Source organism: Brienomyrus brachyistius, chromosome 4 (genome assembly GCF_023856365.1).
Source record: "Brienomyrus brachyistius isolate T26 chromosome 4, BBRACH_0.4, whole genome shotgun sequence".
Lineage (NCBI taxonomy): Eukaryota > Metazoa > Chordata > Actinopteri > Osteoglossiformes > Mormyridae > Brienomyrus > Brienomyrus brachyistius.
This window is the reverse complement of record NC_064536.1, coordinates 1,429,476-1,442,037: the sequence shown is the minus strand read 5'-3', so window position 1 is coordinate 1,442,037 and position 12,562 is coordinate 1,429,476. Positions and strand designations below refer to the sequence as shown.

Below are 12,562 nucleotides of genomic sequence, written 5' to 3'. Positions count from 1 at the left end.
AGACTCAGAGAGGAAGCAGAGAGAGAAAAAACTGAGGAGAAACACAGACAGGAGATTGAAGAGATCAGAGCGAACTACGAGGGGAAGGTCCAGGCTGAAGCAGAAAGACATGTGATGAAAATACTGCTACCTGAACTGTTTAACAGATTACAGTCCACATTAAAAACCAAGATACACAATGAATATGAGAGACAGAAAAGAACCATGAAATAGCTGTTATAAAGGAAGCATGTAGCAGAGAGATAGAGAGAGTGCAGAGGGAGAAGAATGAAGAGATGCAGAAGTTAAAGATAGAGATGAACAGAGAGATGGAGGAGATGAATAGGAAGGTTGCTAGAATGAAACTAAAACTGGAGAGCAGCCCACAGGGATCCCCAGGAGAGAAGAAAGGTCATGGAGAGATTCACTGGATCCTGAGGAACCTGGTCAGAGTGTCACTGCTGTTTGTTTTCCTTTTTGTGCTGAATCATATTTGTGGTTCTTTCACACCATAAATGATCCTGGTCTGCTTTGTTCTATCCAATATGGTCTTTTTTACCTTTTTCCTGGTTGACTGGGGGCTGAGGAGAGCGATCAGGCTCCTGGGCTGAGGGCGTATTCTGAGCTAGCAGCCAATAGCAGGGATTCTCTCTCAGGTGAACAAAATTGTATCATCATCTCCCAGCTGGCAGTATCATTCCAATAAACTGTTAAAAAAAAAAAAGTTTGTGGAGAACCTAAAAAGTGATATACAGTATTGTGCAAATTAATGGTTTTAATTTCTGTGTAAATTATGTTTTATGCCTATATGAGTGTGTCATTTTCACTACATCAAAACGTTTTTGAAAGTCACCCCAGTAGTTGGGCTGCCACTCAGCTCAATGGGTTGAATGAGTGGCTCCGATGCTGATAGTCATGGGTTCTAGGCTGCCCTGTGGCCATCGTCAGCTTTTAGGGGGCAACAAATAGCTTTGCAGGCTAAGTCTCTATGCTTGTGATAGGAAGATTGCAGATGTTAGAACTACATTGGAATGCATCTCTTTGCCTATTCTATCTTGCTCTCTGTAACTTGGGGGCCAAAGCACAGGGTCAGCCAACATGTGGGGCCCCTCAAGCTGGGGGTTAAGGGCCTTGCTCAAGGGTCCACTGACATGTGATTGTTCCATCTATTATGTTATGTGTGTCTGTTAGTCTTGGGTATGATGTTAAACTGCATCCGGCCCTGCAAACAGTCCACCAACTTACAGGGAAACAATTTTGGGGGGTTGGTGGTGGGATTGGCACTGCAGCCACCATAAAACACCTCACAGCAGCTCAGCCTAAACAGGCACGACACTCATCTGCTCTCTGCGGGAGTAGCTCTGCTGAGAGGCTGCTGCCATTTTTCTAATTGTTATGCTTAAGGTAGTTTTAACTGGTTTTTGAGGTGTCTGTTTAAGAAATTCATATATTACTCATATTTATCTTTTGTGAATATGCAACACAAAAATATACACAAACACATGCGATGTGATGACATAAAAGTACACCACTATTTTGTTTACTTGCAAATCAATTTATTTAGCCGATTGCACCTGGGTGACTTGAAGTAATACATCAGATCAAACACAGCTCAGACATTTACGGTGTTCATATCAAGGCTGTAATGCAGTTTTACTTCCAGCAAACGCAAAAGTGCCCATCAGATTATTAAAACTCAAAGATGTTAATCTTGAAATAAATTCCACCCTGTGAAAGACATCGTCCTTCCCCCTGTCCATCGGAGAGTCCATGAGTGGAATTACCAACGTGAATGCAGACCTGTTGAAGGCATATGTCATTGAAGAAAGTTATTGTATGTGGGCTGTGCTGGTTGTCTTGGTGAGCAAGACAAAATGGCACTTGGCATTACTGCTTGGACTATATAGGAAACTCAGTCAGGTGACAGTCAAAGATTCCAACCCTCTTCCTTGAGTGGATGAAGCATTGGATGCTCTGACTGGTTTGCTTGGTTCTCCATGATGAACCTTACAGCATGGTTATTGGCAGGTGAACTGGAAGAGGAAGACCATGAAAAAACAGCATTCTTTATGGGCAGTGGGCTATATCACTGTAAGGTAATGCCAGTGGGACTCACCAATGCTCCTGCTGCATCATGGAAATGATATTTAGTGGTTTACAGCAGCTGCTTCAGCGAACATCTCCAGCACCTGGAAGAAGTCCTGTTCAGATTCCAGTCTGATAAAATCAAGCTAAATCTATCAAAATGCTGTTTGTTGGAATCAGGTACGAATTCTTGGCTATGATGTGCCCAAGGATGGCATTCAGGCCCTCAAAATGGGAAGAGTGTTCAAGACTGGCTTACCCCACACTCAACCACGGAAATAAGTGCATGTACTGGGCTTTGTTCATATTATTGTAAGTATATTAGGAACTTTGCACATCATTGTGTCCATTTACATGCACGTCACCCTGCTGACACCTTCTGTACGGCTCCCATTAGTCCACATTCTATTGAGAGACAGCCCAGTCCTGTAAGTCCATCTTGTCTTGCCAGTTCTGTACATTACCTCAGCTCCAGTGGAACAGATCCAAAAATCCTGCAGTCTCCTGCAGCCAGACCTCTCCGCAGCCTTCTGGCCCAGATGGCTGCACCATGGGCTATACAGTCTATATCCTCTCCAATGGTGCTTCAGTTCCATGAGGAAGACCTTAAAAAGGAATAACACCAAGACCCCATCCTGTCTTGGGTTATTAGGTGGAAAGCTACAGGTTGGAAACCCACATAATGCTGCATGAGTAAAGGCATGAGGGAGGAGAAAGTGCTTTGTCTCTTATATCGGTTCACTCTGCCATGAAGTTTTTTGTTGACACAAAGTCAATGCTGCATCGAGTCGTTGTTCCTCAAGCCTTAAAGGACACTGTCTTACAGCTTCTGCATGGAAATTCATTAGCTGCTCACATACCGCCAGATAAAGTCCTGAAACTTGCTCAGCAACTGTGCTACTGGTCTTTCATGTACTGTACTCCATGTAACACAAGTCCTACACCTCAGCCGAGAGCTCCCGTGAAAACTATGGTTGCTACTGAGCCCTTCCAAAAAGCCGCATCCACCATCCTTTGAGCTCCCCATCACGAGTTGTGGTAGCAGGTATGTGCTTGTTGTTCAAGCAGCACGCCACAACAGTTGCAAAACGTCTGTTTGAGAACAATATTTGTGAACGTGGCATCCTGGAGATGCTACACAACGATCATGAATGTCAATTTGAGTGTGACCTAGTGAAACACCTGTGTCAGCTGTTGGGCATCCAGAAAACATGAACGAGCCCATATCATCCTCGGTGTGATGGCATGGTGGAGAGATCAAACAAACCGCTCACTTGTCCAGCAGTCGGGTGAATGCGATGACTGTCTGATCCAAATTGCCTTGGCATACAACACAAGCCCGCACTCTACCACAGGTCTCACCCCCTTCTTCCTCACACATGGTCATGAAGCTAGGATGTCTGTTAATGTGCTGTTACCTAACACCACACCACCTTTGATCGCTCCAGGTTCTCATACTGATTATGTTGCACACTTGACACGGAAACTTAAATCGACCTTCAGATCTGCTGAGTGGAACAGAGATGACAGGCAGCCCACAATCAACAGAAACGATAGTATGACGGACGTGTCATGCACATTCCCTATGTTTTTGTACCTTCTATAATTAAATGACCCCATTATATCAAAACAAAAACTCGCTCCTCATTGGAAAAACCCCTTTAAAATATTGGGTTCAGATGATTCCCCAGGAGTGACCTATAGGATCTGTTACCCACTGGATCAATCAAATAAGTCCCAACTTGTTCATTACAGCTGTCTTAGGCCATTAAATGCCGAGGTGCCTGCTTCAGGATTGAAGTCACTTGCCGGCGACTTATCTGAGCAACCTCGGCCTCCTTGTCTGACTGCGTTGTCAGGTGCTTTGCCTTTTAGACCTTCACCATTGGCAGCAACACAGACCTAGGGTAGTGTACCTGGCTGCAGAGGTGCCTGGCTCCTCAGACTCGCCAGCCACAGCCGCGGTTCCAGCCCGGAACCTCCTCTGACCATGTAGCGGTACAGGGGTCTGACTCTGTCCCCCCTGGTCCAGGCCCTGGTTTGTCCTTGCATCCCAGAGGCCATCAAGTCAGACCTCCCAGATACCTGAAGGACTATGTTCTGTATGTGACATTGTTTTTTGCTCTTCTTCCTTGTTCGTTCTCTTTACTGTATGTGAAATGGGGGACATTTCTTTTGTGGCTGGGGGAGGAAATGTAAGGTGTAGAAATCTACATTCAACTGTTTGCAGACTCGTCTTTGCGCGTTTATTGTTTTGCATGGTCGCATGTTTGGATGTTCACATTTTCATCTTTGAAATGACTGGGTTGTTTTGTTGAATCTGCCTCTGCTGGTGACTCTATAGGTTTGCCTTAAGACAGGTCCTGCTAGCTTCTGATTAGTTGTTGTGGTCACTCGTGAGGAGATTTGTGTAGTTCAGGGTGCGGAAATGTGATGGAGGAATAGATAGCCGTGCTTGAAAGGTATTCACCTCCATCGTGTTGTTCTCTTTCCACTAAGAGGGGTGCCACCACCACGTCGAACTCGCCACGTTCGATGCTCGTATTTGAAGGTTTTTATGTGGTTAAGGACCTGGAACTGATAAAATTTTGAGACAAATCACTCCAAAATTGAAGCAGCTCCACATAGTGCCATCAACAGGAAGGATGACTACAGATGACATTTGACCTTGTGAATGTCAGGTTAGGTTGAGGATCATGCACTAGTACAGTGCATTGCCATGCTCACCAAACAATGAAACAACTTGGGGTCCTGGGTAAGTCCGAGAGCCGACACGCGGTCCAGTGCCACCCACTGGATGTGCCCATCTATCAGGCAGGTGTTACATAGGTGTCCCCTTGTCTTGGTCCAGCTGGTCCTCAGCAATGAGGATCATGCAAGCTGGACCACCCTCAGGGAAACATGCCATATTGCTATAGCGCCATAATTGTAGGGACTCCTTGAGCAGCTACTTATTCCATACAAAGTCTTACCAGCGGTTCCCAAGGGTTCTCCAAAAAGACACAGTACATAAGGAGCCCAGTCTTCATCTCAGGTCACCGAATAGCATCCATGTCTAGCAGCCAGCAGGAAGATTGGATCCAGGACACTAACAAACCCAGGCACTCAGACTCATCACTCAGTCTCATGAGAGTCTCGATCAGAGCCCCTATTGACTCTATGAAGACCACAGCATTGTCAGCAAAGGTAAATCTTCACTGACCAACAAATGCCACACAGCTGCTGGACCCTACAACCCTGCTCAACACAAAGTCCATGCAAGCATAGAACAAAGTAGGAGCAAGAACACACTCCTGACAAATCATAAATTCCACTGGGAAGAACACAGAGGTTCTGCCTCCATTTTGTACAGCCCTCATGGTACTGATATACAGGCCAACCATGACATCCAGCAACTTTGGGGGGGGGGGGGGGGATCCCACAAAGTCTTAGGATGTCCCACAGGGCAGCCTGATCAGCTGAGTTTTTGGCCAGCTTTATGACAATTGAGAAAGGCTGCACACAAGAATTGTGATCACTGGATGCGAACCCTCAGTGCCAGGATGCGGTTGATGGTACTGTAGGCTTCATAGGTGCTAAAGATGACCCTAGCAAGGACTAAGCCTGGCACTGACAGTACTGTTATTCCCCTATAGTTGCCACAATTCCAGATAGGGACAGCAAGTCCTGTTTTCCAGTCGGTTAGGATGACACCTGTCTCCCAAATGGTAGTAAAAATTGCTTCCAATGCCAGGAGGACAGCATTACCACCAGCCTGAAGAAGCTCATCCCGGATACTGCAGATCCCTGAGGCCTTCTGTACTTGCATTTGGAAAACACAGTGACGTTATTATTACTGTAGTATATTTCTCTTTTCAGTTATGTAATTGAAGGATATGCATAGGTTGAATTGGGAGCACCTGATATGATCCTGATCAGGGAACAGTATGTAAGAACTTGTCTAATCCAATGTTTGCTAACACATCTCTCTTAACTTCTGCATTTATCTGTTTGGGATTCGAAGGCTGAATGAAAAGCCAATATTTATATGAAGCACTTTAGCCATGTGCTATAACAAGCTTTGCAACTTTGAAGAAGTCAAAGAAATGAAACTAATCTGCACTGTAATTAATTGTGGAATTAATATTCCCTTGACAGCACGGTGTGAGATGCTGGCTTTAAACTTGGGTTTTATCAGTTCGATATCAAATGTGGAGCAATTTGCTGTGGTTCCTGAACTCTGAACTGGAAAAGTGCAACATTAGATTCCTGTTGTGTTTTTGCAGTGGCTCCTGTTCTCTGCAACATCACAGCATCGCGAAACAGAATCGAGTCTAGCTGAGACGCAGGCTTGAGTTTGGGGCCCAGTTCTCATCCCCACTATTGTGTATTGCAGTATATGGGAGACATTTGATTGGCCAACCTGCCAGTGCTCAGGTGTGGACAGCAGGGATTTCTCTTAACTATATTTTTCTAGATTACATGCAGGTGAAAAGAAATGCACTTTTTCTTGGGGGGATTTCTGTGGTTGGAAGCATGGCCTGTAAACTTCAGAAAGCTGAAATACACAAATGGCAGGAAAATGTGTGAAACCCCTTAAAAAGTATCAGACTGAATCTAACGGCTAAACCTCAGATCTCGTTAATGGACAAACAATTCCTAGGTCATTGCTGTCGTTTTTCAAGACTAATATCGGATCAGTCTGGTTTTCTATTTGAGGTTAAGAAACTAGTCAGTCCCATCGTCACGGGTTTGTCACTGGGCTGCAGTGGAGTAACATTTTAAGTCTGTGATGCAGTGACTGTTAAAAATGTTTAAGAAAAAAACATGATTATCCATTTACTGATTGCTAATGCAGTGTATGCTGTTTTATTAATATTTTGATGTGACACCATTGAAGAGTAAATGATATATTGAGTGTATTTAAGATGTGGCTTTTATCTATTCATTGGATTATTTTAAAAGGCCTTTTTGTCATTGTGCTAAAATAAATATTAAAAAATATTTGCTAACCTAACAAACAGTGCTTTTTAATGTTTAGTTTAAATATTAGTTTTATCTAAAACTGAAAGCGGTATGTAAAGCTTTAGTGTGTCTCAATATGGGAGACACATTAGAGAGAAATGCGGAGACCAGCGGTGGGTTACTGTAGTACAGTGGGGTACAGTGCACAGTGGTGCACTGGTTAAGCACTGCTGCTTCACACCTCTGGGACCAGGGACCGAGTCTCTGCCCCAGTGTGTGGAATTTGCACCTTCTCCCCATGTCGCTGTGGGTTTCCTCTGGTTTCCCCCCACAGTACAAAAACATGCCAAGGTCTGGTTGTCATTCCAGCTCGGGATCTTCCAGGCTTTACACCCATAACCATAGACGATGGATGGATGTTACATAACTTACCCTTATTTGTGGTCTGTTGCCATTGAAACTTATATGGAAGATATTCTTTTTGTGTGAAAAAGCATCACTCGTTGGATTGTGCAAAGGTGGACCTGATTACCATCTCAAGCTTAGAGGGGAAATATGTTATTTGGCAGTGTGCCAGATAGATTTGGTGATGTTGATCACAGAAAAAACTTCTGAATTTTCACATAATGTTATTGAGGAACAGCCAATTTTGTTATAATTATCGTGAAATCTTTAAAACAGGTAATTCATATAGCACTTTTTCAACAAACATTTTTTTCACAGAACAACTAAGGGTGTCATAAACTTTTTAATGCTGATTTAATAAATGCACTCAGAATTTTTCTCTAAACCGTAGTTTTTAAGTGATGTCATCCATCCATCCATTTTCCAAACCACTTATCCTACTGGGTCGCGGGGGGTCTGGAGCCTATCCCGGAAGCAATGGGCACGAGGCAGGGAACAACCATGGATGGGGGGCCAGCCCATCGCAGGGCACACTCACACACCATTCACTCACGCATGCATGAAAATTAACTTAATCCCCAAAACTAATTTCAGCTGCATTTCAGCCCTGCCACAAAAGGACCTGCTGACATAATTTCGGTGATTCTCTCCTTGGCACAGGCGAGAGTGTTGATGAGGACAAGGCTTTTACGTCACTATGTCATGCTGATTGAGTTAGAATATCAGAGTGGGTGTTCTCCCTCTGTTAACCATGGTTACCTGCAAGGAAACACACGCAGTCATCATTGCTTTGCAGAAAAAGGGCTTCACAGGCAAGGATTTTGCTGCTAGTAAGATTGCATGTAAATCAGCCATTCATCGGATCATCAAGAACTTCAGTGAGAGAGGTTCATTAGCACTGTCATTAATCCTTATTTGGATTGTGCAATATTACAAATCTGTTTTGGTATTGAATGTTTGTTCTATCCCATCATCACATGCTGCTATCTCAATTATTCAAGGCACTACACTAAGACACTTTTCATTACCATGTGCACTAATAATCTGTTATTTTATATTTGTTATAGCTTAGTTTTTTTTTTTTTTTTTTTAACTTTGTACAGAGTACGAGTATTTATGAGTATTTATATAGTTACAATACAAGTATCACTCATAGTTATTTTGCACTATTATTTTCTTTACCTTACCTTTATTCCTATTGTTGCACTGAGCATGTAAAGGACAAAAGAATTTCCCTCGGGATAAATAAAGTTTTTTCTTATCTTATCTTATCTTATCTTATCTTATCTTATCTTATCTTATCTTATCTTATCTTATCAATTGCTGTTGACTTCAGGACTTCAGGGCACACAAGTAAGTCCAGCAAAGGTAAAATTATTTTCTGTGATTAATTCTCTTTCTGATTGTTTTGGCATCTGGAAAAAGACAAAGGTGAGCGTTACCATCAGTCCGATGTCATGCCAACAGTAAAGCATCCTGAGACCATTCATGTGTGGGGTTGCTTCTCAGCCAAGGGCGTGAGCTCACTCACAATTCTGCCTAAGAACACAAACATGAATAAAGAATGACACCAAAACATCCTCCAAGAACTCCCAACCATCCAAGAACAATTGGGTGATGAACAGCGCATTTTCCAGCACCGTGCCATAAGGCAAACGTGATAACTAAGTGGCTTGGGGAACAAAATGTTGACATTTTGGGTTCATGGTCAAGAAACTCCACAAATATTAATCATATTGAGAACTTGTGGTGAATCCCCAAGAGGCGGATGGACAAACAAAAACCCACAAGTTCTAACAAACTCCAAGAATCGATTATGCAAGAATGGGCTGTCATCAGTCAGGATTTGGCCCAGAAGTTGATTGACAGCAGCCAGGGCGAATGCCAGAGGTTTTGAAAAAGAAGGGCCAACACAGCAAATATTGACTCTTTGCATAAACGTAATGTAATTGCCAATAAAAGCCTTTGACACTTATGAAATGCTTGTAATTATACTTCAGTATACCATAGAAATATCTGACAAAAAGATCTACAAACACTTAAGCTACTAACTTTGTGAAAACCAACACTTGTGTCACTCTCAAAACTTTTGGCCACGGCTGTACGTATAGCGTGTGGTTTAATTTTGTGTCACTCAAAATCCATGCATGATAGCTAAATTCTGATATTGGAACTCAGCATGAACAATTCTGTAAGATTCACCTATTTTGATTTATGAAACAAAAAGAAAGTAAAAATTTGTTGACCAGTGAAACAAATGAATACATACATACTGTATAATACATATTAGTATGTATTAATTTTGTTGACCAGTGAAACCGCAGAATGCTGCATGGATGAACAGTCAGTGTTTTCTGCTGTTTCTGTACATTTATACAACCACCACTATTATCTTTAAATAACCTTTACTCATGTCATGTGACCTATGTAACCTAACCAGCTCCTAGATTCTTGGCTTACAGCATGGAGTAATTTCCTCATGCGATTCATTGCTAAGTTATTACTATTACTCTGGCATCCCTTCTGTTGAAGACCGCAAAGCACTTTGGTTAATGGATTACGAAACATGTTTTTACTGAAATAAAATCAGAGTGAAGACAAAGGTAAGAGGTGCCACTTTTTCCCTAAAGGATTAATATAAAAAATCACATTAATACTGTCTTAACAATCTGCATGTTGTGTATGTTGATGTTGTGTGTTACAGTCACTCAGAGTGTGTCTATTTGTAAACCCTCTTCACTGCTGTGTATGACTTAGCCTGCTGGCTCTGTGTGGCTTACGGGAAGATTCTGAAAAGAAAGTCTAGATAAGTATGGAAAGAAAAGGAAAGAAAGTATGATATTTCCAGACTATGATGGCCTATCACAGTACTTATAGAAAGTCTTGGGACGCTTTGCTTAATTCTATAAAAAGTCTGTTGCGAGTTTATTGGTTTCAGAACAAAAGTCCATTGACAAGCAGTGTTTAACATATCTGCACATATCTTCCTTGCGTACTTTTTATTAAGTGGCATAATTTTTTGCCACTGACTCACTCAATTCTGTTCTTGCCGTCTTGACAATAATTGCAATTGCATTGGCTCCCAAAGACATACTAAACACAAATGTTTGGTGTTTTATGTTATTGTGAATTTATTGTGTTATTAATTAAAGAGTTCCTAATGATGCTTGACAATTAATTTTTCGACCCAGAACAGCTTTTTTAGAACTACAATTTGGGTTACAATTTATTACTACTTAAAAACAAACATTTCAGTTAAAACTATTTGTTGTTTCTAATGTTATATATACATTTTTGTAAATGAAAAAGTACTAACTTTCGTTATAAAACTAATAAATGTTTTTGCTAAATTAAGCAAATGTTCGAAGACTTTCTGTGAGCACTGTATGTATTGTATAAAAAATACCTGAATGTACTTATTGACGTTTTCGATGGAATCACTAATGTGAGCTGGCTGTCGGGGCCAGAATGAGCACAGAAAGGACACTGAAGAGAAACGTCGCAAGCGAGGGAGGTGGGCTGTGTCTGTGGGGTACGCGCGAACGAACTAAATGAATAAGATCATAATTTACACTGCCCACATTTTAGGTCTCAGTGCGGAAGGCAGGCAGGTGATGGCGCTGTTTCCGGTGGCACAATGAATGGTGGTGCAGCAGCAGGGCAGGCAGGTTAGCCGGTTTTGTAAATGGTTCGCTAACGATGCCGAATTTGAACAGAAAGCAAAATGATGAGGCAGAGGCATTGCCATTGAATCGAGAAGGGTCCAGCTGCAGATGTCTGTAGAGTGGAGCTCCACCGGAAACACGTGATCTCAACTCTGTCTTACAGCGAATAAACCCTAAGCTTAAACTTAACCCTAAACCTAACCTCAACCGAAACTCCACTTTACATCCTTAAAGATCACGTATTTCCGGAGGAGCTCCACTCTACAGGCGTCTGCAGCTAGACCATCTTGGTCTAATCGGCTGCCAATGTTGGATTCTATTGAGGGCAAGATGGGCTCCGAATTAACAAACTGCCGGTGCCAACCTCATGCCACCCCCTGACCGTGACAGCTGACTCCATCGCCACCCCCACCCACCACAACTTTTACTGTCTTCGCCCCCAGTTCAGTCTGGAAAATTTGGACTTTTAAAATGGGAAGCGTGTATAAACCTTGTGAAAAGTCTTTGGTTGAGTGGTTTGATCCGGCTTTTCGCACACGGAAATAGCTGCAGCACTACGAGCTGCTGAGATGGGGGCGCTTGTGTGTTTGTGCAAAACTAAAGTAACTCGCGTCATCAACCACATTGATTCTCCCGTGACGGTTTGTTCTCAGGTCGTGGAGAGTGAAAATGGAGTCCCAAGATTACGGTAAATATATAAACATATATTATCTATCAGATTTAAGGACTACAGGGCATTCATTGTATTCCCAGTTTTATATTACAGCTATGGATTCCTGGTTACCTCCCCATTATGTTTTGTTCTTGTGTCTTTCCATTTTAATGAAACAAATTTCCAAATAGTGTCCACTTCACGAATTATGCAAACCTTCCAAAGCCCAGGAATTTTTTTGTAGTTTATTTTCCACGCCCTGCGTGTCAGAGTGTTTTCTGATTAACTTTGTTTGTTATTTCAGCTACATGGCTCAGCTACAGCTCTCTGGGAAGCTCAGAAAATCAACTTTTCTGTTGTATAGTCTAATGTAACTTCTTGTCTAGGTCTCTTTTTACATGGCTGAGTTTCATTAACTACTGTTGATTCTGAAAAATACAATGAAGTAGTTTAAGGATTAATGCAGAACAAGCCATTAATTATACTTCTTAAAGGCACTGCTTGTAATCTAGTCATACTTCACACTCTTGTTTAACCTGCCTAAACAAGATATTAGGCAGGTGTGGTAACTGGCTGGCAGACACACCCTGCGCAGTTATTGAAAATCAGCCAGCTTCCTTCAGGTGTGAGATTTTGATAATAATAATAATAATAATAATAATAATAATAATAATAACAACAATAATAATGATAATAATAATGAAGTATATATGTACTGTATGGGAACTACTTCCATGTAAAACACTGGCATATATATATAATGTCATCAGAAGTAATGATGAGAATGAATTCAACTGGTTCATGCAGAGCTCATGCAAAGGCAGTAAACTTT

The 12,562-nt window shown here is 42.0% G+C and overlaps 2 protein-coding genes across 5 annotated transcripts in view; both read left to right on the top strand.

Annotated features, from left to right (window-relative positions):
• LOC125740521 (astrocytic phosphoprotein PEA-15-like) overlaps positions 1-7,055 on the top strand; it is a 44,569-nt gene extending 37,514 nt beyond the window's left edge. The window contains exon 5 of the transcript XR_007397635.1: positions 6,532-7,055. The gene's annotated coding sequence lies outside the window, so the exon portion shown is untranslated. The remainder of the gene's footprint in view (positions 1-6,531) is intronic.
• LOC125740447 (trichohyalin-like) overlaps positions 1-12,562 on the top strand; it is a 114,439-nt gene that overhangs the window by 11,504 nt on the left and 90,373 nt on the right. The gene's annotated exons all lie outside the window — the stretch shown is intronic.